General features: G+C 33.8%; 1 pseudogene; it reads right to left on the bottom strand.

The window, feature by feature from the left end:
- Positions 1–11,369: 11,369 nt before the first annotated feature.
- LOC149515776 (putative disease resistance RPP13-like protein 1) lies at positions 11,370–15,437 on the bottom strand (annotated as a pseudogene).
- Positions 15,438–16,141: the final 704 nt, after the last annotated feature.

Raw genomic sequence — 16,141 nt, 5'->3', positions numbered from 1 at the left:
CAATTTGATACATGCTATGACCTAAAAATTAAAGCAGACAAACCTCATCCAAACAAAGACCTAGAAGCTCAGATGTATGCCATAAAAAGAGAGCTAAAATAAAAGACAATGGCATTCAAGGATGAGCATAAATTTTTGGAGACTTCACCATTTGCTAGAGAGATTGATAAGTCATGTCTCCTAAATGGTTCAAAATACTGACTTTAAAAACCTACAATGGTACTATTAATCCCTTTGATCATTTGAAACTTTATAAGACTACTATGATGATGCAAGATACAGATGAAGCTTTAATGTGTAAGGGCTTTGCTACCACTTTAAAGGGCGTAGCATGGTCCTAGTTTAGTAGCCTAAAATCAAGGTCAATTATAAGTTCAAATAACTCAGCCACTTTTTTCTGTCTCGATTTATAAGTAGCCAAAGAATGAAAAAAACAACTTTAAGTTTAATATCGATCCATCAAAGTCGCAATGAATCTTTAAAAAGCTATGTCACGCGTTTTAACGAGAAACCTTTATAGGTAAAGACTTGGAGTAAACAACTATTGTCAGTGCTCTAATAAGTGAACTTAATAATATAAAATACCATCTGAAATTGATCGTCACTAGAACCACTTAAAACTCTGGCTAACATCATCCTCGTAGCTGAAAAATATATAAATGCTAAAGCTACAATGAAAAATAATCGAGGTAAGAGAGGTTTATCCCCTTTCATCGATTTAAGAAAGGTAAATATTTTTACGATCTGCCCCTTAAAAAGAGATGACATAAGGCTAGAAGCCCTTGTAGAGAAAGAAATTATATTATGCTAAATACTTCCCCAAAAAGGATTTTGATATAGATTGAAAAAATCCTAACCTCAGATGGCCAAAACCACTGAGACAGAACACAAAAAAAGATTCGACTAAAATATGTACCTTTCATAAGAATACAGGCCATAATACTAAAAATCGTGTCAACTTAAAAAATGAGATCGAAGCTTTAAGAAAGGCAGGTTGAAAAGATTTGTAGAGTAACGAAAATAATATCGACTTAGAACGAATTAAAGACTAGACTGAAGAGAGCCCACCCAGGGTGAGAAAAGAAGGTCAAAATGAAATAAAAAAAGTTTAAGAAAATGAGTCGAAATAAGATAAAGGTCAAACTAATAATAATAAGTCGATAAGTGTAATGATCAATGTGATTACAAAAGGTAACTCAACCTTGATTAAAAGAAAGTTCAATCTAAGCATGATCATGACCATGGGTACCTTGATAAAGAAAGAAAAGATTAAAAAGATGAATCAATCTTATTTAGTCAATAAGACTTAAAAAAAATCCAGCACTTATATGATTATGTCATAATAATCATTGCTAGAGTATATAGCTATGTAGTTAAGAAATCTTGTTCGATAATAGGAGCTCAACTAACTTCATGTATTATGGCACTATGAAAAAAAGAAATCAATGAAAGCCAACTACAACCTATTACTATAACACTAATGAAATTTGGGAATGAGTAGGTACCAGTGAAAGAAACAATCAAGCTAGTTATTTCTTTAGGGATAAAATCAAAGACTATCACCTCAATCATAGAATTTATAGTTGTGGATGTCTCATCTACCTATAATATGATATTAAGCTAACCTAGCCAATTTGTTATATGACTCATAGGCTCAACTATCCATCTGAAAGTAAAATTTCTAACACCCAAAGGGGTTGAAGAGGTTAGAAGATACCAATCTATGACATGACAATGTTATGTCACAATAGTGAAAAAGAAGACTGTGAAGTAAACTAGTAGTTCAACTAAAACTGAAAGCGTTAAGGAAAGACAAATAGTAGAAATAGAGAAAAAGCAAGAAACCATGAGCAAAAACAACAACATAATATAACCTGACAAAAGCGTACTCTTAAGTTGCTCTAAGCTTTTAAACTCCAACAAAAAGACATCTTTTGTTCCATTTTTTAAAATTTTGAAATAACTCTAAAGACGATTGAGCTCTTAAGTCGGTGTAAACAATTACATGTCATTTGAATCAAACTAATATGATAGTCAAAATATAACTTAAAATGAAAAATGTGTACCAATTCAACCATTCATTTTAGCAAGTCATCAATAACATACTAATTATAAAGTTGGGATCTATCTTCACAGAAAATGGTATCGATCTAATAAAAAAAAAAGAGATAATTAACCAAAGACTGGACTTGAACAAACTTTGACCTAAGCCAACTGAGGATCTCGTAGCTATATCATTTTGGGATAACGTCCCTAAAAAACATATGCAGATCAAAACTAAACTTCAGCGTAAGAATTAGTTTATTCAACATTTGAGAAATAATGTCGACTTGTTCGCTTGAGCACCATTTGATATGCCTATAATTGATATTGAGGTGATGGTCTATAAGTTGCATACTAATCCTAAGGTAAAATCAGTTCGACAAAAGAAAAAAATCTTTACCTCAAAAATACAAAGGCCTATCAAGGAAAAGGTTGACAGATTATGACAAACAGGCTTTATCAGGAAAATCTATTACCCTGAATGGATAGCCAATATGATCATGGTAAAAAAACATAAAAAAAATGAAAGGTGTTGACTTAATCGACCTAAATAAAGCATGCCTAAAAGATAGTTTTTTCCTCTCTAACATAGATTGGTTATGGATGATAATGCCGAACATAGCCTTCTTAGCTTTATGAATGACTGCTTTGGCTAGAATCAAATCAAAATGCTAAAGAATGATGAGAAAAAGATGATTTTTATTACTGAAAAAAGCCATTACTATTACAAAATGATGCCCTTCAAATTAAAAAACATAGGGGTAACCTTTCAAAGGATGGTAAACAAGGTGTTTGAAAATCAGATCGAGTACAACATGAAAGCATATGTGAATGACATGATAGTCAAAAGTAAAAGTTTGATCGAGCACTTGGAAGACCTCAAAGAGAACTTTAACACCTTGAAAAATATAATATGATGCTTAATCTAAGCAAATGTGCTTTTGAGGTTATGTTGGGTAAGTTTTTTAGTTATTAATAAGAGAGGGATAAAGGCAAACCTAAAAAAGGTTCTGGCAATCTTAAACATAAAGGCACCAACCTCAATGAAAGAAGTAAAGAAGCTAACTAAAAGAATCGCCACCCTAAGCCAATTCATATATAGGTCGTCAGCATGATGCCTATTATTTTTCAAAATTTTCAAAAACATTTCTAACTTTAAATAGACCTTTTTGTGCCAAAATTTTTTTGAAGAACTTAAAGAGTTTTTATCCTCTCCACTTATCCTATCTAAGCCAAGACCCAAAGAAATCATGTACTTATATATGGCCACTATAGACTAGGTCCTCAACTCGATTTTGGTTTAAAATGAAGAGGGAAAGTAAAAATCAATTTATTTTGTGAGTAGAGTATTGATAGGGCCACAAATTAACTATAGTGGTATAGAAAAATTATCTTATACGGTTGTCACTTCGGCTAAAAAACTCAAGTTGTATTTTCAAGCTTATATAATCCATGTATTGACTAATTAACCATTGAAACAGGTCTTACAGAAGCTAAAAATGTTAGGGAGGTTAATCAAGTGGACAGTAAAGCTCAATGAGTTTGACCCGCATATACTACCTAGGTCGACCTTGAAATCTTAAGTGCTAGCAAATTTTGTTACAGAGTTTACTTTAGTTCATTTTGAAAAACGACCTAAAAAAAATGAGTGAACCCCAGACTAGGCAAGTTGAAAGCTTTTTATTGATGGATTGGTCATGAACCATAGTGGAGGAGTCGGACTCATTCTATTTAGCTCGGAAGGATTGCAATATCCATACACCTTGAGAATTAGGTTTAGGGCATCTAATAATGAGGTAAAATATGAGGCATTGATAACTAGTTTAAGATTGGCAACTGAGTTGAATGTTCAATATATAATCGTGTATAGTGACTCTCAATTAGAGGTCAATTAAATAAATAAAAAGTTCAAAGCTTGAGAAGAAAGAATTCAAAAATATCTAAATAAAGCACTGGCCTTAGTGATCGATTTTACTAAGGTTAAGGTAAAATGGATATCGAGGTCTAAAAATTTGTTAGCAGATTCTTTATTTAAGTTGGCTTCAAAAATAACAATAAAAAGCTTAGATTAAACCTTGGTAGAAGAACTGGCACACAAAAGCATTAAGAAAGAGTTTATAGGGTAAATCACGAAAAAAAAAATTGAATGACACTTATCAAACAAAATATATCTGACTAGGAGAATGCTATCTGAAGATAGGATTTGAGCTAAAAATTGATGAAAAAAGCTTATCGATACACATTGATTAAGGAAACATTATACAAAAGATCTTTTAACCTACTTTATCTAAGATACATTGATGAGAAAGAAGCAAACTACGTTTTGCGAGAAACCTATAAAGGAATATTTGAAAACCACTTTAGACTTTGACCATTAGGCTACAAAGTACTTAGGTAGGGTTACTATTGGCCCACCATCAGAAAGGATACAAGTACACTGGTCAAGAGATGTAATACATGCTAAAGGTTTGCTCATGTGCAACATTTTTCTTCGATCGAGCTCACTCCTATCATCAGTCTGTGGCTTTTCATGCAATGAGAAATGGATGTTCTTAGACCATTCACCTTAACCATGGGTCAGAGAAAATTTTTCTTAATAGCAATAGACTACTTTACGAAATGGCTCGAAATTGAAGCCTTGGCCACTACAACAAAGGCCCAAGTTGAAAATTTTGTAAAAAAAATATAGTTTGTAGATTCGGCTTACTTTGATCCATAATAACAGATAATGAAAAATAATTCAAAAACCCAAGGTTTAAGGAATGATGTTTAAACCTTCACATAGACCTAAGATTCACATCAGTGGCCCACATTCTGTCTAATGGACAGGCTAAAATGATGAACAAAATAATATTATAAGTCTTGAAAAAAAAAAAACTAGATAAAGCGAATGGGAAGTGGGCTGATGAACTACCAATGGTGTTATGGGCCTTAAAGAGAACCACTAAAGTACCAATAGGTGAAATCTCATTCCACCTGGCATTTGGAACAGATGTCGTGGTACTTGTTGAGATCCATCTTTCAAGCTTAAGGGTTGAATTAGGTTTAGAAAAAAAAAAAGAGGAAGCTTTAAAGGTCGACCTAGATCTCATTGAAACATAAAAGGACATAGCCCTAACATGGATAACAGTTTATCAACAAATGGTGTCCAGCTATTATAATAAAAAGATCTAACGTAAGCACATCGATAAAAGTGATCTGGTGCTGAAAAAAGTTAAAGCTTCAGGAGTAGACTAAGATGACAACTTAGCCCAGACCTGGGAACAACTATATGTAGTCAAAGTGATCATCCATGATGCTACTTACAAGCTTCAAGATATGAATGGCAACATCATTCCAAGGACATGTAATGCAAATAACTTAAAAGTCTATTACCAGTAGCTCAAACTAAATCGAGCTCACACTTATACTTTGTACTTGAATATAAAAATCAAATTACACTCATTAGATGACTCTTACACTTACATTAAGCTCATACCCCAACCAATCTAACAAAATTTGACCTTAAACTTGGATTTTCAGGTTAATTCTAGATATTCCTAAACGACCAGTTAAATCTCTATCTCACTTAATTGAGCTTCATCCAATTAACTTTAGTCAAATCAAACATCAAGCTTAAACTTGTTACCATAAATCCATAGAACTAGTGTTACCGTGATTAACCAAGCTTGAACTTCTACAAATAAAGAAAAAAAAATAATAGAACTAAACTAAAACTTAAACAAAATGAGCAAAATATATATTCCTTATTGGTATGACTAATACAAAAATTGTCAACTAAAGGGTTGTTAGCAAAAATTCCTATTCGTGGTCACCACAAAAATCAACCTCATACATCAACATTTCTAAAACAAAAAAAAATTACAAAAAACTAAAAATGAAAAAAAAATTATATGTCAACAATATCAACAATAGTAGCAATAGCAGTAGCACCCTTATTAGTAGGAGCAGTAGCAACGGCCTTAACCTCCTCAGCCTTATCCATCTTGTGTTAGATCCCTAAAACGACTTTGAGTTTGGCATTTATGGCCACATCATCGTTATTTTTCTTTTACTTCTCGGGTTGACATGGGAAGGCCTTGATCTGATATTGTTGATGTCAATATCAAAGAGATCAAGATTAAAGTCAATAATTTTGAATTGTACCTCATCATTGGCCAAATCAAAGGCACTGAGCATGTTGACCCTAAAAAACTCCACTTAAAGCTGAAAGACTTCATTAAAAGCCTTAAAGTCTTTAACAGTTTTCTTTTTCAAGTCTTCCTTTTTTTGACCTCCAGCTTAGACTTCAACCTTTCTATCTCAACCTAAACATCATTAAGCTTAAGCTTGGTTTGTTCCCTCATAAAATTGATCAAGACTTTCTCAATTAAGATGGCCTCTAACTTTGCTGTCAGTTTGTCATTCCTCTTTTTCTATTCAACCTCTTTCTTATGAGACGCATTGAGGCTGGACCTAATATTGCCCAAAGCATACGAGCTCTTCTTATGCTCCTCAGTTAAGGTAGCCACATGCTTCTTAACCTTGAATAGGTGGGCCATAGCAATGTAAGCGTTGTGACAGGCCTGGCTAGTGTTATTCAGGGACTGAAGTGGGAGCTTCTATTGGATTGCATAGAATAAACTTAAACTTAGTAAAATGAAAAACAATATAAAAGCCAAACTGGAGTTAGGTAGTACTTACCAAAGAAAAGAATCGAGACCTTGCAGAACCTTCTCACCATGTCGAAGTTCTCAATAGGGTCATTAACGAGAGTATATTCCAACCTTGTGTAAATCTTCTCTGAACTGAACCTTAACACCCTTGCTTTGGGATTCTCTAAAGTAGAAAAGAAAACCTCGACCCTAGATTTTTTGGCAAAAAGAGGTGCTATAAAAAACTCTTGACAAGTTGTGGACTTTGTCTTTCAGGTTGAGGAAGCGTGTTGGGTTAAAGGGTTGATAACCTAATACCCTTTGCGAGCAAAGGCTCTGAGCTGAATTTTTTTATTTGAGCTTTTATGGGCCTGGGTGCGTGTGAAACTAGGAAAAGTTGAAGTTTTCATTGACAAACATTTATGTAAAATCAAGCTAACAGTTACATAAAAATCAAGTTAAAATAAAATTCTACGAGGTTACCTCACACCTACCCCAATACTTCATCTTATTTATTACTTCAAGTGAAGTCAACTTGTGAGCATCAATAACGAACCCCCTATAAGTGTGCTCTATTATTTTGTCCTGATCTGATAGATCCAGCACAGAGAAAGCTATTGGTACATCCATAAAAATGCTAGGCCTATTTATTATATTCCTTGCATTAACCTCGACAGCAGCCCTGATCTTGGTCTGACCACCTTTATTTATTTTTTCTTTTAAAGGCAAAAAAAGAGTAATTTTCAATCTTTTACAAAGCTCGGGCAATCAACAAATAATTTTTTATTGGGCTGAGTAGTTATGTAATACCACCTCTTATCATTGGTGTGCTTTTTAATGAAAAAAATTCTCTAAATAAAGGGAAAGCGGTAAGAATATCTAGATATTGACAAAAAATGATAAAGCCTACTATGTACTATATAAAGTTAGGAGTAAGTTGAATGATAGTTAAATTATAAGAATCAAAAATTAAAACAAATAAAGAATGAAATGGAAACCTTAGACCAACCACGAATGAATCTCAATATACATAAAGCTGATATGGCCGTAGTTTCTTAATGACTCAATCTGAGAAATTCGACATTGATATGCTATACCCCTCTCTAGGAAAAAAGAAAGTTATCTTTAAAGTACGAACATAATTAACTAAACACATTGTTAAGACAATATTTAGGATTAGTCATGCCCTTTAGTTCCCTCATAATTTTCTTAAGGATCATATTGAGGTCACAAGGAGTATATAAAAGAACCTTAACCAACTTATATTACTCTGCATGATTCTTTTCCTCATCGTCACTTTTCCCAGTCGAGGTACTCCTTCCTTCTGTTTCACCTTGAAACCCTCATCATTATCAAAATCTTTACTACCAAATAACTGTAACTCTTGAGCAGGAGTAGGATTTAGAGATTGAACCATGGCTAAGAGCAATATGACCTTAGGCTAAGAAAGATAAGGTGGAGACCGATAAAGACCCTTCAAAAAAAGAAGTAATCTCAACAAGAACTAACTGATGAAGAATAAAAGTGACAATTAGAGCATTAACAAGTGGAAAAGCAAAAATAAAAAAAAAATGATGAGATTGGACCTAAAAGGGGGAACAGCTAAAGATAAAAGAAGGACAAACATAGAAGACGGACCAACTTGAGAGATGGAAAAAAGAGGTGAATTTTGTAGGTTAAAATCTATCTAAACACATAGTTTCTTTGTGCTCAAGACTCGTGCTTCTCTTGTTTGAGCATTGTCATTATTTCATTGCTGCTCTTCTTTAAACTTAAGGTTAAACCAGATGGTCATCTTTTGACAATCACAACTTTCGATGATTGATGGAATCAGGTCATCCTTATCGTACCTAAGTTGACCACCCTTAGATTCTACCTTGAAACTCTTGGCCTCCTAAGAATTGAAATTAAAAGTATAATTAAAAGTACGTATTGAAGAAAACAAAATAAATGGGCGATAAGAAAAACAATTTTAAGGCCAAAAAGCTTTTTAGGTAAAAAAATTTAGATAGAACAAATAACAAAAAAAGTAGAAAGATGAAACATAAACGCCCTAATAGCCCTTATATAGCTACTCATCAGATCAGATGAATGGCACAAATTACACCATGTGTCAAAGCAAAAATGGGAAGAAGTCTTTTCGTCTTCCTTTTTTAAACTTTTCCTCTCAAACTACTTTTCTCCTCATTTAATGCCATCCAACTGGTCAAACCGGATGAACTTCAGATTAGATCGACTAAATCGGATGACTCATCGGGACAGACTAGACACCCTGTTGAAATTAAAAGGGTTTGATTGATCTGATAAATTTCTTGATCCATCATATAAGCTGGAATTAAAAGGAAAAAAGAAAGAAAAGCTACTTGTTTTTACCTCATATTTGAAAAAAACAGTTTCTCCTTCATTAACCTTTTAGTTTACAACAATATGAAAAATGTGTTAAACATAGCAGGCTAGCAAGTCTTTAAAAAGATTACAAGAAATTAAGGTTAATGCCATGCTTATGGATCAGTCACTAAAACAAAATGGTTGCAAAAAGCCTCAAATCTGGCAAGAACATAAGAATAAAAAACCTGTTAAAAGTTCAAGAGATAAGTAACAACAATGGTCAGTATTTGCAATATGCCAAATACATGTTACATGTAGGGATGGCAATTCGTTGGATTGGAATGGGTTTTTACTCACCCTCAATCCAATTCGACTATATATCTATAATACTCAACTTGATTGGACTCGATGATTTTTTTTGTTTTTTAATACCCAAACCCGATCCAATCAAATATTATGTAAAACCATCCTCGATCTGACTCGATCAAAAATTAATAAAATATTATTTTTAAAATATAAAATATTATTTTTTAATATAAATATAAAATAAAATAATTAATTAAAAATAATTATATATATATATTGGATTGGGTCGGGGTGGTTTACTTAAAACTTGACTCCGATTTTATTTTACAATTATTCAACCTAAAACCTGATTTTAAAAAAAAATTGATCCTAAAAGATCAAATCGGATCGAAACCCATCAAACACAAATTGAGCTGCCATCTCTGGCTGCATGAAAGAAGTTCCAGAAGATGCAAATAACCCAAAGGCGCATTAAGTTGGGAAAAATGGAAATGCTACTTTACACCTTGTGACAAAGCAGTCCCTCAAGAGGCAACGAATCAAATTGAACCAACTTAAATTCATGGATTGCTGCGGAAGTTAACCCACAAACTGTCCTCAATCATTATTCTCAAGTTTCATTGAAAGGATAAGACCTCAATTAGCTTATTTAAGTAACGTTCTCCAAGATGAGAGTATGACCCCACATTCTTCATTGTTTTCAGATAAACCTGTTCTTGGCATTTCAGGATTTGTTAAAACCTTAATGCTTCATTTGAAAATAATTGTTTGAGAGGATGCATTTGAATTTTATTTGCTATTCATTTTTGTGAGGATGAGTATAGTCATTACATTTAAGAGATTCAAGAGAAAGTTTATAAATCCATGTATATGAGTGTAACTATATAACTCATATATTCATGAGCACTGCCACATAATTTCTACTATATTTTATATCCAAATCCATCTTCTCAAATGTAGATTTCCAAACGAAACTAAAATTTGATGCAATCTAAGATGGCTTAGTTGCTTAAAGAACATACCCAGCAAAGTTAGGATCCACAGTTACTACTCAGGAAAACCTTCAATGGAGACCTCTTTCAAGGGGAACAAGTGTTCGAGTTATTTGACTCGTCAACACTGAACGAATCATTATGGTGAGGAGGACAGCGCCTCTGGTATAAACTAAAGAATATTGTAGCCACTGATTTCATAACTGTACAAGAGAAGGAAGGAATTGAAATCCTTTTTCTTTATTGAGTTTAAACTTGAGCACATCATCCTTGCAGCTCTAGGAAATCCAACTTTGAAACAAAATATGCAGAGCAGGATGCCAAGCCATCGAAGTATTGAAAACTTTCAAGCAGATAATTCTGGGATAGAAAAGAAGTCATGAATCTCCAGGCTAAAACAAATCATGTGACAGGAACAACAAATTCGAATGGGAATCGTAAATTAGAATTTGCAACTGACACTCAAAAGAAGGGTGTTGGAAGGCTGTAAAACAACTTGCAGCAAATTAAGCATCATTAACCCCGGAATTATAAAACAAATAAAGAAAAACATAATTCAACAAATCATAAATTGCTACAACAACAAGAGAAATATTTCATTGACTACAAAACTATGGGCAAAGAGAGAAAAGAAAGATAAAAAAATAAACACACAATTCACAGCAAATAACCTAAAACACAAAAAAAAAAAAAGTAACAATTAAAAGGAAAAGTATAGAAAGCTCAACAAAGAATTTTTTTAAAAAAAACATCAATAAATAAATACATAAAAAAAATGAATGGAGTACCTGACCCAAATATTATGGCAAAGGGATTCATTGAAACTTGGCTTCTGGGTCTGACCACAGAATGATTTCATCGTGAATTTGAATGTCAGGATGAGGGTCAATTTGGTTTTTTTTTTTTTTGGATAAATGTCAATTTGATTTGTTGTAATTATACAATTCATATATTCACAAGATAATTTCTATTAAATTTAAAATCTAAATTCATCTTCTAAAATGTAAATTTATCAATGCAATCTTAAATTTCATGAAAGTAATTTTCACCCTTTAAGTTTCATGAAGATTGAAGAACAATGAATTAAATAAATAATAAAATTGGAATACAAAAAGTAACAAAACACAATCCGCAGCTTTACTTTGCAAATAGCAAAGACGAGCAGTAGTAATATCTGAGGGTTGAGACGAATTGCGTATTTTTAAAAAGGAAAAATCAATAAATAGAGAATGGTGGAGTAGCTGAGTGTTGCTAAAGAATGACTTCATCGTTAATTCCAATGACTGGGATGTGGGAAATGTTGGGCCAATCTTTACCTTTCTCCTTTTCGCAACGTTTTTACAGCAAAGGACAATCATAAATGAACAAACAAGAAAGAGAGTCAGGAAGCCTATTTGCTGGCATGGATTGGAGTGTTGGGCAGCTGTCGATTCTCAATTCGCGGAGAGAGGTGAGGTGTTGAAGGCCATTGTAGTTCAAAAGCTTAAGATTTCGAAGATAGCATATCCGAAGATAATTAAGTAAGAGAAGAGGGCAGCAGATGTTCGTCTGGAAAACACCCTATCTCTCTTGCAGCATAGATTTCGAAGCTTGTGAGTGAAGGAGTGATTGCAAACTCCACTCCGTCCTCCTCCTCGTCATGGCCGCAATCAGCATATCACTTCCTGAGATAGAAAAAGCTTTTAATTTGGAGGGCAAACCCTCTCTTGGAAATGACTATTTTTGGACAATGGTTTATCCCCAAGTATTCAAGGGGTGGAAAGAGCGAGTTCATATGCTCGGGCAATGACTTCAAAATTTCGCAGTTTGAAAGCACAAGTGACGTTAAATTGGTGGCAGATAATCCCTCTTCAATTCCAAAAGATACAAAATTAGGGCAGTCACAGATGTTCAAAGCATTGAGACATGTAAGATTCTGGTGAGGAACCCCTAATGCACCAATCGACTTTAAGTCCTCGCATGACCAGATAAAAAGACGATTTAGCATAAGGAATGATCCTACTGGAAAGGATATTAGTGGATGACACCTCCCGCCTACTATGTCCAAGGATTCAAGGGATGTATGCAAGAGGACTTTGGAATAATCCAAGACATCACACGTTTGAATGTTCAATTGCTTCAGAGTGATAGGAAGATTACCTTCAGGAAAGGATCTGAGATTAGAACAATTCCACATAGTTAACTTTTCAAGACGAGTGCAGTGTTGCGTCATCCTCTCCAATATGGAATCATTGATATTTGAGCCATCAATACGCAACTCTCGAAGCCCACAAGGCAATGGCTCTAATTGCACTGCGTCACATATTCGTAACTCAGGTTCGCAAATGCTTGGTGCCCTTGGAAGAAAGCCTCCAAGATTTCCACAGTTTTTAATCTTAAGTTTTGTTAATGAAGGGAGGTGCTTGGGCAGAGACTTGGTTAACTTGGCACAATTTTCTATGTATAACTCTTGGAGAAGACGGAAAGCTTCATCTCTCCAACAATACCATTCTTCCCACTCTGCCATATCCTCAAAGCTTACAAATTCAAGAGATCCAAACGGTTTACTTGAAGCATCACAGTGCCCATAGAACTCATCACCGACAGTCACTACTCCCGCAAACCCTTTAATTAAGAGAGATTTCAAAGATGATAATTGCCCAAGTGGTGGCAAGGAGAGGCAAAATTTGCAATTCATTAACCGCAAAGATACTAAATTTGAGAAGGAAGAACACCCCACCCATTCAGGAAATCTTGTACCTTAGTAGAACATAATGAAAAGATGCTCCAAGTTTGTATGAGGCTCCAGCAGTTCAAGTACTTCACCATCATGCTTTGAATCACCATCAATAAGATCATCCTCACTCCATATCAACTCCAACTCCTTAAGGTTCATCTTATTCTTCAAATTGGCGTCTTTGGCATCCCTCGCAAACACAATATTTTGCAAACCTGAAATGGCAAGTCTTCCACATAGATGCTCCAGCTTTCCCAACTCATTAATGCTTGAACCATTTTGCTTGCCTAAAACAAAATCTGTCAATGTCCAAAGATCTTTCAGTTTGTCCATTCCTTGTGGCATCCTTACTAACTTTGTTTCCCGAATATTGAGATGTTGCAAGTTGATCAATTTTTCCATGTCTTTGGGCAACTCAACAATGTTGAAGCATCTAAACAATATTAATGTTTGCAAATAGCACATTGTACTCAAAGAGTTTGGCAACCCTTTAATTGAAGTTCCCGATAGGTTTAAATATCGCAAATGTTTTAAATTACCAATTTTTTCTGTAACTCATTGATATTACGGTGATTAGCCAAAGAAAATACTCGTAAGCATCTAAATTTTACTAGCAAATCATGCGATATCTGATGGCTGATATAAGAAGACCATGTAAAAGACTCTAAAGTTAGGAATGTTCCCAAACTTTGTGCTTTGGATAATGTCTCAAATTTCTTAAGCACATCATATTTTTCTTGGATATTGGATAAATGACGAGTCTTTTTTACTTGTTTCACATAAATCACCGTTACCTTCCAATCTGCAAAAAAAATCTTCAGATATTGATTTAGCCAAAGTCACTAATTAGATCATGCATGACAAAACAAACTTTATTCCCTCTTGATTGTTGGAAAAATGACCTCAATACTAAATCTTTGAAGTACTCATCACCTCGTTCTTCTGCATTGCCATTTTCTTTGGAAAACTGTAAAAGACCTTCAGCCATCCATAATTGAATGAGCTCTTCCTTTTTGAATTCATAATCTTTGGGAAAAAGTGGACAATATGCAAAGCAACACTTCAAATGTGAAGGAAGATAGTAATAACTTAATCGTAGTAGTGGAAGAATATCGTCTGTTATGTCCCATAAATTGCTCTTTAATATTTTATTCCATTCATCAGCGTCCAACTCACAACGCAGAAGACCTCCAAGTGCTTTTGCTGCTAGAGGGAGGCCTTTGCATCTTTTGACAATTGCTTCACCAATTACCTTCAGTTGTGGATGCACGGTTGGGCTTGTATTGACAAATGCAAGTTTTGCGAATAGTCGCCAACAATCATCATCAGATAAGATACTAGGATGATAAGTTGGAACGCTCCTCATGATTGATGCAACGTTTTCATCACGTGTTGTTATAATAATCTTGCTCTTCTTTGCCCCATAAGTGAAAGAACTTTTCAATTCTTCCCAGTCAACATATCTCCTATGCCAAACATCATCTAAAACAAATAAAAAATTCTTTCCCAATAGCTTCTCCTTCAGTTGAAGTTGAAGCTGGTTTAGGTTCTTACTAACATCAACAGTAGAAGTGATCTCTTCAAGAATGATTTTGGTCACCCTGAGAGCATAAAATTCTTCTGAAACACACACCCATGCTTTGAGTTCAAACCATTCCTCCACTCTCTTATCATTGTAAATCAGTTGTGCAAGGGTGGTTAATCCACTATTGGAATCACATCTATCTGATTTTCAGTTGGATAATCTGGGTACAACAACTTCATTATTGCTTCTTTTTCATCATCTCTGCCATAAACACCAAATTCATCCACCAAAGAAGTTGCAGGGGATCTTGGAAATGCCTTTTCTCCTCTAAATTCTTTCAAACCGAGGATATCTTTTTGGTTGACTAGAGATTGTAGTCTCTCAAGGATATCTTCGAGCTTTGAATCTATGTCCCTGTTGAAAGGATTCAGAGAAGTGATAAGGCGACTTACCTTTGCTCAAGTGGTTCGATCCTCAGCTTCCAACCTGTTTCGAAGCGATCTCATCGAGGAGGTCCTCCGCATCATAAACAGCATCTTTGAGCTCAGCAACCCAACCTTTGACATGTGGGTTGACAATCTGCTTGACTTCAGCATCATCCAGCACCGCTTTAACGGACATCAGGGCTGGCTTCAGTTTCTTCAGCAGTTCCTTTTCCAGTTTCTTTCCCCTAATGAAATCCACAACCTCTTGAGAAGCCATCCTGTCGAAAACAACTTGAAGGGTCGCAGAGAGAAAAGCTCCACCCACTAACTCCCCCGCCATGGTTTTTTTATGCAAAGAAAGGATTTAAAAAAGATCAAAAAGGAATTGAACGCAAACAACTGACAGTGAAATTAGATGAAAGATGAAGAAAGGGTTTTGGCGAAGGGAAGGCTTAATACTGCAATGGGAATTCGTTGACCAAAAACAACGTTTACAAGTCGATGAATTGCACAGAATTTCCATGAAAATATTATATTTTATTTGTTCCATTTACATTAAAATGCAATGCGAATGCTTGGACCCATGATAGTATAGCCAACAACCATACGATAGTTAACTACTACTACTATAAATTAATACATAAATTGCAAATTGATTGGATACAGATAAGTAAACTTGATTCTAAAATTTTTTTTTTTATTTCAAAATTGACAGTGAAATATACTTTTTATATGTGAATCTCTGTTTTAATTAGTGATTTAATTCTTTTATTTAAAAAAATTAATTTTCTTTTCAAACTTAATCATATATATATATATATATATAGCTAGAGTAAGTAATATAAAATGAAAAATTATTTCAGTATTCAACAAATAAAATTATTATCTATGTGTATTGTTTTTACTCAATACATATATGTATATGTATGTATTCCTTCTATAAAAGATTAAAACTTTGCATTTACAGTATGCTTAAATTATTATCCATGTATATATGTTTTTAATTATTGTTCACAGACATTATAATATTTTCTATTAATTAAGTTTATTACAATTTTCTTAAACAAATTAAATAAATATTGAGCATATTAAAATAAAATAAAATAAAATAAATATATCATTTAACAAACATAAATAATTAAAGAACACGAAAATGCCATTTTCAAATTAAG

The sequence above is a fragment of the Durio zibethinus genome, chromosome 12 (genome assembly GCF_047325235.1).
Source record: "Durio zibethinus cultivar Kanyao isolate XHJ-2024 chromosome 12, ASM4732523v1, whole genome shotgun sequence".
Lineage (NCBI taxonomy): Eukaryota > Viridiplantae > Streptophyta > Magnoliopsida > Malvales > Malvaceae > Durio > Durio zibethinus.
This window is presented reverse-complemented; position numbering and strand designations above follow the sequence as displayed.